The sequence below is a fragment of the Monodon monoceros genome, unplaced genomic scaffold, assembly GCF_005190385.1.
Source record: "Monodon monoceros isolate NGI ecotype Baffin Bay Population unplaced genomic scaffold, NGI_Narwhal_1 Super_Scaffold_5, whole genome shotgun sequence".
Lineage (NCBI taxonomy): Eukaryota > Metazoa > Chordata > Mammalia > Artiodactyla > Monodontidae > Monodon > Monodon monoceros.
Window position 1 is genome coordinate 49,885,324 of NW_021703782.1, and position 14,531 is coordinate 49,899,854.

A 14,531-nucleotide genomic window follows, 5' to 3' on the forward strand; every position below is an offset into this window, starting at 1 on the left:
ACATAGTGGGCACTAAATAAATGGAGGCCATTATAAGAAACATTATACTGGTGAAGATCCATTTGAGCAACATGAGAAAACCATAAGAATGACAGAACGGCTCCATCCCTTGAATATCTGTCATTTTGCTGTTTTATCTTGTGTGCCCTGAAAGGCGGTGCATGCCCATTGCATCTACTTTGTGCCCTTCTGAATGTAATCTTATCTTCCTACTTATTAATATACCGTAATTAGTAGAGGTGCATTTGTATAGCTACTTCAGCAGAACACCTCGGTTGGATAAAGGTTTTGCATGATTTTGCTGGCTGTCTTGTTATTTCCCCATTAAATTGAAAGACAATATTGGTACGAAGGTATAATCATTACTTAATGTGGTCTTGAAGAGGAATTTAATGGTTTTCTTAAATTGGTTCCAAGTCTCTTTTTAGTCTTGAGTCAGATAGAGACTTGTGAAGAATTTCTCAAATCTTGAAAAAAAAAATAGATGTTTATTCTCTAACTAACCCATTTTTCAAATTATAAAGAGAAGTATCACATTGGATATTTTAAAATCTCTTGGAAGTGAGAAATATGGATTGTTTTCCCCCAAATTATCACTTATTATCTTTACTACCCAAATTTCCATGGCCATTGTTGAACATTTGCATGAAGCAGTTCAAGAGAAATGTATCTAATAGCAGGAATACACAGTTATCTTTGCATATTTACCTAAGCCTCTGTTGTTTACCCTGTCTTCTTGTTTTTCTCAGAGGTTGTATGAGAGACAACCAAATATAATACTGCAGAAACAGTAGGCAGTGGAGCAGGACAAGAGCAATCTTATTAAAGTTCAGTTTTAGTAGGCAGTGGGGTTTTTTGGTTTGTTTGTTTTGCATTTCCACTGCTGCCCATCTAATATCTGTGGGCCTTTTATTTAAAGAGGAAGGGAAAGAGAAAGAAAGAGAGCAACAGAGACAGAGAGAGAATTGGACATAGTTTATTACAAAGAAATGATGTCCAACCCATCTTCCCAGAAATGAGAAGAGTTTCCTTAGGATCTCTGAGTCTACCTAGCTTTTGGAAACAAAATTATATTTACTTCTTGCTAAAGTTATGGCACGCAGGCTAGAACAATGGCCTTCCAAAATCCATCTGCATCGCCACTCTCCTGGGGGCACCGCTCTTCTTTTTCAATGCCATTAACAGTTCAACAGACCACAGGAACCTCACATTCTGCTATGGAGAATGATACTCGGTCACAGTCAGGCTCCCGTGACAATGACATTTTCTCTGAGAGTTCTGCACAGCTGTGTCACTGTTAACTTTTAATGAACATCCTTCCTTCCTTTGAAAAGTTTCAGTGAAATGAAACGGATGTACAATTTCTGCTTTCATCTCCACTTTATGTGGGATAATATACGGTAATTCTGTGAGCCCAAGTCGTCTGTGACATGCCGAATTTGGGGCGTTTCGAATCTAATAACATAGTTTTGTCCACAGTTACCCACAAACATAAAACAAGATTTTTTTTTTTTTTTGAAAGGCCAGGCCTGAAAATATCCTATAACCTCCAATATACCAAAAAGTAAAAGAGACTCACTTCCAGCCCGAATTTGGGCCGCACTGTTCATTTCAGGGGATTGCTGAGTCAATGGAGCGCTCCCGTGGCAGGCGGGCCAATAGATCCCCAGACAATGAGCCCACAGAGGCACCACCGGGTTATTTGGGAGCATTATTCTTTCTCGGTTTCCACAATAGCCGGGATCTGATAATTTAGCATTAAGCCTCTTTTCAACTATATGGAACTGTAATAAGGTGATTTAGCCCATGTGCTTGTCCATTGTCCTAAAGATTCTGTGATCTATTATGCGGTAATGGGTAAAAAGAAAAAAAAGGAAAGAAAAATGGGGGAGTGGGGGAGGTGGGACATCAACCAACTCATTATCCAAAACATGCAAAGCTGCTTTGAGAGAGCTGTTATTTATTGGCATTTTTTACGAATCAATATAGATATAGGAATCAACCGCAAAAGCCTCTGGGTACGTTCGCATAATGAAAGCCCAATTAATATCCCAAAGCACAGTGCACCGCGGGCAACGGGAGCTGCAAGTACAATCACGGGCTTCCGCAGCCAACGCTGACAGCTGCAGCGCCCGATAGAAAACAGCTTCAAAGGCCCGATCCCCACCCCGCCCCCGCCCAGCCTCCACTCCACACTCCCTTCGCATCTCGCCCTCGCGGAGGCCAGGCCTGCAGGAACAGATGGGATACCAGAAGCAACCCATGGCTATCTGTGATGTCACCCAAGGAGGCATTTGGGGCTGCTGTCTGGGTGGCACAAAATGTCAGAAGAATGTGGAGGGGGAGGGGTGGGACAAGGGAGCATTTTTTAGGTGAAATCCAGCATGGCCCGGGAACTCAGTAGGTTGGAGGACGGACAGTGACGCGGTGGAAGAGGTCACGCTGGGTCTGGGCTCTTGTCGGCTTACATTTCAGTTTTATTTTGGTGTGGATTAAGGGATCTTTACATTTGTTGGGCTCACAAGAAAAGCATGTGGCTCCACATCCTGTCGGCCCTTTTGCTTTGGATCTATCCAGGACGCCAAGCCCGTGCCAGCCTGTGGGAGACGGTATTCCGGCACTCACCATCTCTTGCCTTTATTCCCCTTCTTAATCACTACTACCTTTTTCAAACGGGATCCAAGCTTTCTTTTTTAAGATGTGGCATCTCTTGATTTTTAATTTTTGTTTCTTTGTTGCCCCAGGATATGAACTGGTCTCTGACTAGACTGAAAAACAGGGTTCTCAAATCAGACCACCCAAACTGCTAACCCCATGGCTGAGTAGCCGTGGGGGCGGCGCCTCTAATGATGCCTAAAATCTGCCCGTCAGGGTCTCTCTCACAGAATGTGTTGATATTTGGGCACCCAGAGGTCTGAGGAAGCCACCCAATACCAGTCTAGTCAAAGCAGAAAAGTGGAGCTCGATTAAATAGACCGAACAAAATTTTCAGTTCCTAAGGGGGTTGAGTTGGGCAGAGGAGGTTGTAAGGTGAAAATGTTCCCCTTTGCCTTGTAATAAATGTGACAGTAATTATTCATATTCTTACAGCCCTTTAGAGTTTACAAAGATCTCCCATTTGATCTTCCCAGTAAATTTAAGATACTTTTAGGCAATGATTGCAATGATACTATTTTGCACAGAGGAGGAAGCTAAGACTCAGGGTGGTTCAGTGGCTTGCTGATGGTCAGAGTTAGGAAATGTCAGAGGCAAGGTTTCATTCTCAGCCTTCTGTATCCTCTGCAAGACAAGGAAGCTATTTGAAGAAAGCCATGAAACAGTCGGTGGTTTTTTTTTTTTTTTTTTTTTGGCCAACCATTTTTCTACGAATATGTCCCGCCAAGTAGAGTGTCCAAGTTACTCTTATGATGACACCTATCATGTTGCCTTTGTATTTATTTATTTGTCTGTTTCCCTTCCCCCCACCCCCCCCCCCCGCCACCCCCCCTCCATTGCACTGGGAGATCTTTGAAGGCAGGGGCTTTCTTATTCATCCCTGAATCTCCAGTACCCAGCACAACACCTAGCATATCATATCAATCAGTAAATGCTGTTGAAAGAGGATGGATGGTTAGATGGATGGATGAATGGATGGATGGATAGATGACACGAGTCTTATTTTATCTATTTGTATAATTTAGCAATCAGCAGTCCAACCTCAAAACTCCCTTCCTTGGTCTTGAAGAAATGGAACATGTTGGATTTAACCACTTCTATATTTGCTAGTTAGCCAGAATACTGTAACTGGCATTAATAAGAAATAAAAAGAAAAGATGACTGATTCTGATAAATGAAGAGGGAGAATTATACTATGAAAACTAAAAAAACTGCTAGGGAAAAGAAGGCAGCCACTGGAGGCTTTTATTTGTATTTTATTTTATCATAGGTTCTTGGGACTCATCCCTAGACACCTCAGGAAATCCCTCTCTCGTGTCTCTGCTAAGGGAGACGAATGCCCACATTTGAGTGCTTCAGTTACTTTTTGGATGGCATCCAAATTAGCATCACTTTAATAAATGTTTGCTGGAGCACTGGATGTGCCCAACTTGGTGCTAAATGTGGAGAAGGTTACCAGGTGGAGCTGAAGTTGGCCTCAGCCCACAGGGAGTTGACAGACTGGGAGAGATCATGAAGAACGCCTGCAGTAATGTGCTCCAGTGCTCAAAAGCAAATCTAACTCAAACACTCAGAGGAGGTTGCTGTGACTTCCAATTTGAGTTGAAAGCAGGGTCAAAGAGGCTTAATGGACAAAGGAGAAGGGATGGATGTATAAGTAGGAGCCAGAGATTTTTTTTGTGGGGGGGGGGGGGAAGCAAACACCAGATGGTTAAATGCACTCTTTAGGACATATTCAGGGCTGTAGCAGTGCAGAGATGGTCCAGTGTGCTGGAGGTGTATGCAGCACGTTTCTCATAAAATGACTAAAGTTAAATTCATTGGATACGGAGATGGAATTGGAGGAAAGTTATTAGAAGGAGCATTGCCCAGCTCTGTGCAGAGAAAGTTTAATAATCCAGAAGTGTTGTCCAATTCATTACTCAGAGTTCTATCCTGACATGCAGAATGCTACTAGAAAAGTAAAGTGACAGGATAGACTCGCCCAGCAAAGATAACAATAATAGAATTCTCAAGATTACTGATGCTTAAAAACACAAGTAAATACGTAAGATGGTAGGATTCATTAGTTCTTTCTTAATGCTCCCCAAGTAATATAAGTATTCTACTTCTGGAATGAATTGGTAAGCTGCTCATGAATTAACTCTGCTTGAATCTGCTGAACAACAATAATTCCCAGGTATTAGCTTGTACTGTGTGCCGGGCACTGTGCTAAATGCTTTAAATCTGTCATTTAACTTGACCCTCACCCCCACCCCATGAGGTAACTATTAATATTTCTCATAATAACCTTTTAATTTTAGAAATTTTTAAACTTACAGAAAAGTTGTAAAGATAGTATAGAGGTTTCCTGAATACTCCTCCACCCAGTTTCCCTTATTATTAGCATCTTACATTAGTATGGTACGTGTTTCACAATTAATGAACTAATATTGATACATAACTATTAACCACAGTCCATACTTTATTTATATTTCCTTAGATTTTACCTAATGTCCTTTTTCTGTCCCAGGATCTCACAATGCATTTAGTCATCCTGTCTCCTTAGGTTCTCTTGGTTGTGACAGTTTCTCAGCCTTTTCTTGTTTTTGGTGACCCTGACAGTTTTGGAGAGCTCTGGTCAGGTTTTCCTGGTAGAATGTCCCTCAATTTGGATTTCTCTCATAATTATATCGGGAGGAAGACCACAGAGGTAAAGTGCCATTCTCGTCACATCGTATCAAGAGTGCCTGCTTTCGGGCTTCCCTGGTGGCGCAGTGGTTGAGAGTCCGCCTGCCGATGCAGGGGACACGGGTTCGTGCCCCGGTCCAGGAGGATCCCACATGCCGCGGAGCGGCTGGGCCCGTGAGCCATGGCCGCTGAGCCTACGCGTCCGGAGCCTGTGCTCCGCAACAGGAGAGGCCACGACAGTGAGAGGCCCACGTACCGCAAAAAAAAAAAAAAAAAGAGAGTGCCTGCTCTCAACATGATTTATCACTGATAATGTTAAGCTGCTTGAACTCCTGGCTGAAGTAGTGTTTGTCAGGTTTCTCCACTGAAAAGTTACTCTCCTCACCCCCCTACCTCCTTTCCGCAATAGTGTATTCTGGAAGAAGATCACTGTGCACAGTCCATGTGAGGGGGCAGTATCTACATGAATTATTTGGAATTTTCCCATATGGGTGACTTGTCTATTCTCCCACATTTATTCATTCAATCATTTATTTATATCACTGTAGACCTAAGGGTATTTATTTTATACTTTTGGTTATAATCCAATACCACATTATTTATTTTGTTGATTAAGTTATCTCAGCTTTGGTCATTGGGAACTCTTTCATTTGGCTCTTATGTCCCTTTGGCATACACCCCCAACCCCTCTTTTGTTTATTTTTGGAGCATTTTCTTACTTTCTGACACTGCAAGGTGCTCCACTTGGCTTCCAGGCTCATCTTATGTAGTGCTTGCCCCAGCCTTGGAATTAGGCATTCCTCAGGAACCAGGAGTCCTGGTTCCTCTTCTTGGGGAATACTATTAGAAACCAAGATCTGGATGTTGGTTATGGAAGTAACTATATTTATTTTCTGTACTTTATACATGAGGAAACAGAAGTTTAGAGAGATTAGGTAACCTGACCAAGGTCATACCTTAGAAAATTGTAAAACCTAGATTCAAACTCAGGTCTTTCTGATCTTGTAAGTATGGCATTTCTTGCTTTTCTTTTTCCCCCTCTTGGGATATCAGTCTGCCTTCCAATGACAGTTAAGTAGTATTAGAAGTTTCCCTGGTCTGCTGACATATATTGTATTTCAGCATTCCCTTTCTTACTGTCCCTCAGATCAGATTTTGGTAGGGTGTATTCAAGACAATGACACTTTAGTTAGTGGTTGTAATCTAAAATAAGTATCCCCAGAGGTAGTGCCGAGGGTCTGAAAGCGATTTTTCCACATTTTGGGAAATCTAATGGAAATCATACGTTTAACCATGACACAACTGCCCAGGCTAAGGAGAATGTCACATTTCTTTGATTCTATATCAGCTCAATGTGGCTGGCTACATGAGTTATTTCAAACCATTTGAAGCTCCGATTGGCTGATGATGACTTCATAGGAATTTCTGAAGTTGGAGAGGATAATAAAGAGTCTTTAGGGGTAGAAATGTTGGAAACGGCCACTTTCGTTACTGTTCTACTTGTGATCCAGCTCTGATTGAAGTGGAGCCATTATGAGAGCTGTCTCTGTGCATGTGGCAGGGAAAGAGTAACTTTTTTGGATATAGATAGACATATATTTGGTTTATGTTTTACCATTTGCTGTAACGTTTTAATATTCAAAATTCTGGCCCAAGTTACTTTTAATTTCTGCTTCATTTTAGATGCCTACTTAAAATTTTTTAAGTGTACGTATTGGAATGGTTTTTTTTTTTTGTATTCTATTTTATGAAGGAAAAACCTATATCTTACTATAGATAAGCATATGGATCTATTTAATATGTTCAAAAGCAATGCATACGAATGACTCAGAGCCTAAGTTTGTGGAGTTTGGATGACTTTCCTGCTGGGATGGTCTCAGAAAGGTGGTAGGAGAAAGGGGGAGAGATGAATGAACTAAATGGGAGAGGAGTTATATGTGGTTCTAGAAAACAAAAGACGCATAAGCACCCGGAAAAGATAACTGGTTTTGATAGAAGGAAAATTCTCAGTGAATATTAACAGAGCCTGGCTTTTCAAACGGTTGTGTTCACTTGAAACCATATGAGGAAACTGTGAAATTAAAATACTTAGAAAAAGAGAATATTGTTCGAAAGAAACTTTTGAGATCATTTAATTCAGCAGTTCTGAACATTAGAATAACTGGGGAAGCTTTTCAATAATACTGACGTCCAGGCCCCATCTTAAGAAACATCTTAAGTTTCTGACTTGGTTGATCTCTGATGCAGCCCTGACATGGGAAATTTTTTAAACTCCTCAGTAATTTTAATGTGTATACAGACTTAAAACCATTGATCTAGTTTTTTTTTTTTTTAATTTTGAGATATTTCAAATGCACAAAAAATATAGTGAAAATATATTAGAGACCTAGTATTTACTACCTAGATTTAACACATAACTTATAGCCACATTTGCTTCATTTGCTTTTGTTTCTTAAGAAATAGGATGGCACAGATATCCATTGAGTCCCTCACCCACCATCAAATCCCACTGCCTTCCCTCCTTTTCCAGAGGCATTTGCTACCCTGAAGGTGGTGATACGCCGCCCATGAATAATTTCATACCTTTACCTAACAGGTATGTGAGTATGTACGGTTTTGTCTGTTTTAAAATTTTGCATGCATATATTATGATATATAGTATATAGATCTTTTTACATTTTGCTTTTCCTTACTCAACATTACGGTTTTGCAACTCACCCCTGTATTCAAGTTCATGAGTTTTAACTGCTATATCGTGTTCCCTTGTATAACAGAATTTATTTATTCATTCCCCTACTAATGCGCATTTAAGCCGTTCTTGCCACTTTGGTTTTTTTTTTTTTTGGGGGGGGGTATAATAAAAACTCTGTGGTGGACATTTTTGTACACATCTCTTTGAGCGTACAGAGCAAGCTTCTCTAGGGCAGAGCTTTCTAACCGGTGCAGTACAGGAGTACGTTACAGTTGAGTAGAAGATCTGGGGTCCCTGAGCCCTCAGGGAAACCAAGTCGGACCTGAGGGAAACACAGACCCCAGGATGGGTCACCTCCTGCTGTGAGCAGCCTCCTCAGGTTACCCCAGTGTGTTATATGAATATTATCATTCTCTATGTGTGCCATGATGCAAAAGAGGTTGGAAAACACTGCCCCCTAAAATGTACCTAGACATGAAAGTTCTGTGTTTTAGAATAAGCACTTTTTATTCTATAATTATTGCTAAGTTATTCTCCAAAATAATCGTACCAATCTACACGCCCACGTTGCCAGACTTGAAAAATTTTTGCCGGTCTCATAGATAGGAAATGCTATTTTGTTTTACTTTGTGTTTTCTTGATAAATCAGGCAGTCCTTTCACACGTTTATTGGCATATGTTTGTGGTTTTTTAATTGGCTGTTTCTATCCTTTGCTCGTTTTTCCATTGAATTGTTTCTTCTTCTTACTGATTTGCAATGATTGTCTGTTTTCTGGATATTAGTATTGTGTCGGTTATATGCATTTGCAAACTATAACTTGCCTTTTATTTTTAAGGTCATTCTTCATTAAAAGTTTTCGTTTTCTAGTTTATGTTTCCAATGAAAAAACTTGAGATTCAAGGTTGCCTAGTAATAATATTTCAGTACTGAATGTTGCCACCATGCTCGCCATGCTGCTCAAGCAGTGTAGCCAGGTTGAAAAGAATACAGGTCTGAACCCAAGGCTACAGAGGTCTTCGAGATCTGTTTCTAACAGTTATTGGCAAAAACTGGTCTAAAAATAATTTTCTCGTATCAATTAAATGGTTACCTAAGTAAGCTGACACAAACAGTGATGAATAATTTAGTCACCTAGTCCCAAACCTTATACCTATTTAGTGACAAAGCTGCCAGAATCCCAAAGTGTGCTCTGCGGGATCCTACTCTTTAGAAAGTATTCTTTTGTCAATTTCATTTTTTCATTTCCTTCTTTTAAAAATTTCTAAACTTATTAGTCTGTGGAATCCCCCTTTTCTGTGGAACACCTAAATAACATCCCAAGAAACTATTATCCTATAGAACAGACTTTGAGAATCTCTACACTAGAAAACATTCATCTAAGGTCTCCAAGCCAGCCTTCCCCTGTGCTGGTACTTTGTCTAAACAGTCTAATAAATGTATGAATATGGAAGCACCAACATCGGTTATACTGAACTCGACACACTGGTATGTAGCGAAGAGAAATAATAAGGCTCCTTTTGTTTCCTAATGGAATCTTGTGTTTTACTCTATGAGGGTGCGTAATAAAACTATTTCCTTGTCCTTTATGTATGCATCTCTTTAAAATACGAGGATTATTATGTGTATGGGATTATGATTGTTTATTGAGTTCTGTAGGTATGGCTCTTTAGAAGGGTCTGTCACTTACCTGAAGACCTAGAATTCTAGGACAAAAGACAAAAACTAAGAAGTTGGACCTTTGCTAGAGGAAAAAATGTCTCTTTGGACTTCGATTTCTTGAATCCAGAATTTAAGGAACTGGGTTATCCAGATATATGTTTCCAAGAAGTGGGTACTAAGACGATTGGGAGCTTGGACTTCCGAACTCTGTACAAGCAAGTATCCTTCTAAGTCAAGAGTGAGAGGCAGATTTTTACTATACATCTTTCTTCACATTTGAAATTTTGAACATGCCTATGTATTATCTATTCTATAACTTGATGAAGTTAATAATGAATGACTAGATTTCATCTTACGATTCAGCGTGTGTTGACCAGTTAGGGACTATGGCAGTTAGGGACTATGGCAATCAAAAAAGTAGAAAATACCTGGGGGGAAGTGATTATTATAATACTGAGGAGGAAATACAGGATTCAAATTTATATATACAGAAGATTACAAATATATAAATTATGCATAGAAAAATGGCAAGAAGTATATATCAAAATGTTAACTGTAGTGGTTTTTGAGCTGCTAAGAATATTGATGGGTTTTTTTTCTTTCTTCTAATTAAGAACTTTCTATATTAGCATGTACTACTCTTCAAATGGTTAAACTTTTATTTTTAGATGTACCAGAAAAAGTGTTTTTATATAAGTATACCAGATGCTGATATGATTTTAGTGTTAATATGTGTTTTGCAAAGACCTCCAAGCCCACTCTTGTATAACAATTGTATCATGGATAATGACTGCCCATCAGTTATCATCATCGTAATAGAGGAAAGCAGCTCAAAAGTAATAATATGCACAAGCTTCAGAAATAGAAAGACTGAAAGCTTAGGTCCGAAGTTTGGCACTTACTACTGGGTGACCTTGGGTAAGTTTCTGTAACCTCCTTGAACCTCAGTTTCCTCATCTGCTGAGTGAATAAAATAATGGCAGCTACCCCATAGGATTGTTGTAAGGATTAGGTGAGAATCCATCAAAGCCCCTAGCCCTTAGTGTGGCTAGCACATAGTCAGTCCTGAGGGTTGTCAGCTCCTGCTGGGGGTATGAGCCCAAGACTTTCAGCTACATAGGAGAAAATAAATGCCTCATGTGGGAGACAGACAAATTAGCAGGCCTATGTACAATACTTGAAGAGGCCATTTACCTGAAAATCAAGGTGGAGAACTGGCTTTGGGGAGAGAAATCCCATGAAATACTTCTCAAGAAAAGAGTTAAAAATTTTTTTTCTACAGTAAAATGAAGGAAAAGGGGAAGATGGCTGGGTGTAAAATCAATCAAATGACCTTGGACACCAGGTATAGGGGTACCTGTGGGAAGGAGATAAGAGGAAGGGCTGTAAAGCTACGGGTCAGACACAACCAAAAAGGGTATTAAAGAGAGGGTTTGATACCAAGGCCTGAATAGAATTTCAGGAATATGAATGATGGTCTGGGACTACCACGTCATAAATCAACGAGGTGACTCAGATGAGATCATAGACCAGAGGAACAAAATTCAAATGGATATTAATAACACCTGACCTTGGATATTAACCTTCAGCACAGCTATTTGTAATGTAAAATTCCTGGTTGGAAAATCCTATCACCATCTTGTTCTTTTTTATTTATTTTATTTTATTTTTTGAGAGAAGGAGGTGGCAAGGGTTGGTTTTAGAAAGGGAAAAAAATAAAGGCAATTTATTTTTTACTTTTTTAAATTAATCTTTATTGGGGTAGTTGCTTTATAATGTGTTAGTTTCTACTGTACAGCAAAGTGAATCAGCTATACGTATACATATATCACCTCTTTTTTTGGATTTCCTTCCCATGTAGGTCAACACAGAGCACTGAGTAGAGATCCCTGAGCTATACAGTAGGTTCTCATTAGGTATCTATTTTATACTTAGTAGTGTATGTATGTCAATCCCAATCTCCCAATTCACCCCACGTTTGGGCTTTGAAGGCAAGAGGGTTTGGAAAGGTTCGGAAGTGCTGAGCTATCAAGTATCATGATGGTGTCAGGTTTGTTTTCTGCGAAATATTTGAACTAATTTTATCGGCAGCATTTCTCTCGAGCTATTTACCACCTGAATATTTGTCAAGGCCTTTGGAGGAGACAGCAGGACAAGCACATCTGAAATTCTTTCTATTTGGAGCGCAACTTGGGTGGGGAAGGCTCTCTGGTGACAAGGGTGGGGAGCTGACAGTAGATGTTGCTGTGAGAAAGACGGGATTTCAAGAGCTGTCATCAGGATTGCGACGTCTGGTTGCAGTCGATATTTTTCCAAATGCCAACCACACGAGGATTTAAAAGAATGTGCAAAGAAGCATGTGGCGTACTCCTCATGAAGCAAGAGTGGGCTAAGTGGCTCGCTCAGCATCATTCTCCCCCAACCAATCATGAGCTTGGGCACCCCGATCTCTTCCCTGCAAGGCCTTTGGCCACATGCCCTCCTATACAATTGTGAGGAGGTTGGATGAACCACGATGGTATTTAAAGCACTCTTCCATGGCGCTCTTGCAGTTGTAAGATTTCCCAAGAGGCAGTTGCCAAGATTATGTTCTTTCCCACTGGCTTTTAATTTGTAAATGTTAATGGGCTTTAGATATGGCGATAGAGGTGGCTCTCCGCAAGGTGGCCATAGATGAGAAGGTCTCGTGGAAATCTTCAGAGCGTACTCTCTGCCATCATGAAAGATGCTTAAAAAGGGCATAAGATCAAAATCTCTTATTGTCAGCGTGCTGCTTACAGAAACTCTGATTTTAAAAGAAATCTGTGAGTCAGCTATGTTCTTATAGCGACTTGAAAATCACACAATTTTTGCTTAAAAGTAAACCACCCTTAAAAATGGAAAGGAAACAGATCAATACTCACTGGACCATATTTCTCTTTATGTTTTTATCCACCCTAATCATGCACACCATGCTGGCAGCCTTCCCAGATTCTTAACACTGACTTGACACTCTTTTCTCTTCTCCTGGTGTAACAGCCCTATTTGAATGTTTAATTCTGGGACACCTCCTTCCTCTCAACCCTAGAAGGCAAACAGATCCACCCTTTCTTTGGCATCAAAAGAGTAATCAATGGGGTATTAGGATCCACTTCTATTTCAGTATCGGGTCCTTTTATTAAAAAGGAGATTTACTTGAGAGTAACTCAATATCCATTTTATGAATAAAACTGTACACAGATAAACTAAGCCGTTAAACTTCACATAGATGATAAATTACAGACATTTCTAAGTGAATTTGCTACCAAGTTCTTTTTTGTTAAGCTATTAGGAAGGGTTTCAAGGACGGAGTGAGCCTGTTACCGTTTGTTTTCAATTTTTATCATCTTCCTCTTGCCTAATAATTCTCTTCTTAAGAGTTGCACTTTGTTTTATTGAGCCCAAGGCTAAGCTGATGTCTCTCCGTTGCTTCTTTCCAAGTTGTGCCCTGTTGGGAAGCTTCCAGATGCCCAGCCCAGGAACCTCAGTATGCAAGACATCTAGTATCACCAGGGTTGCCCTGTCTGCAGAACCTTCTACTAGGTCTTCTTTTTCTTGCTTGATTTTTCTTTTCTGGGCTTTCATTCCCTTTTTGATGCATTTCTCCAGTCTTGCAGCTGTAGTTCATTTATGCCAATTATTTTTGTTGTGGTGCAATATTCCACTAAAGGAATACATCACAACTTTTTTATCCCGTCGAGAGACACTTAGGCCGGTTCCATCTGGGGGCTCTTACAAACAGTGCTGCTGTGAACTTTCTTGTACATGTAACCTGATACACTTACGTAAGAGTTTCTTAAAGATTTAGACCTAGGAGTAGAATTGCTCTGCCATGGGGTGTGCCTGTCTTATTAGATAATACCAAACTATTTTCCAAATGGGTTGTCCCAAGCAACTCCCTATTGAAGGGCTCCTGTGTGCCCAACTCTGTGGTGGCCCTGTGGCCAGCAAAATACAGCCCTGTCCCTCCCCTCACAGTGATTACTTACATTCCAATGGGAAGAGTGGTTCTGTCAAGTCACCTTCCAGATAAACAGGAACCACATATGGAGGGATTTCCGTCTCCTTTCTCTCTCTGGGATCACTCTTTGTCTGCCTGGTATGGTCAACAATCGGACAGAAGGTCCACATTCCCTGTTGTGTTCTCTGAAGTGGTGTCGTTATTCATCCACTTCTCAGGAAGCCTCTTCTTTCCATTGAAAAGAATTGCCTTCTGAAAAGTATCTCCCAGATTGTAACTCTTTTAGGAAGATAATTCAGACACTTCCTGGGTAACTCTTAGGGGCCAGGTGCATTTGTCCCTGCCCTCAGAGACTGTAGATTATAATAAGGGAGACAAACGACATAGTCAGAAACAAACAACAGGGGCCTATTTTAACTGCCCTTGATAAAAAGCAAATGCTCAGGTTTTTTGCCTTTTTTCTAGCTAAATCAGACGTGAATGGCCGGTGCTTTGTGCGAAATATCGTGGCACCACTATTTCACTGCCCTCTGTAAGTGGATTGAGCTGGGAGGGCATAAGATACTCCACACTTATTTATCTATTTATTCATTCAACAAATATTTATTGAGTGGTTGCTACATGTAAGCCACTATTTTGCTATCTTGACCTTTGGGAGCTTACATTCCAGTGGACCCACGCTTCCACAGGGCTGTGTCACTGCCTGTCTCCTTGCCTGATGTCACCTTAACCATACCGAACCCCAAGTATATTACCAACCTTCCCTAAGCCCTGGATAAAATGTTTCCCCCCTGCACTTATATAACACCCCTTTTCCAACAGTACTCGCTTGCTGTTAGTCACAAAGTCTCACCAGCTGCCTGGAGGTATTCACA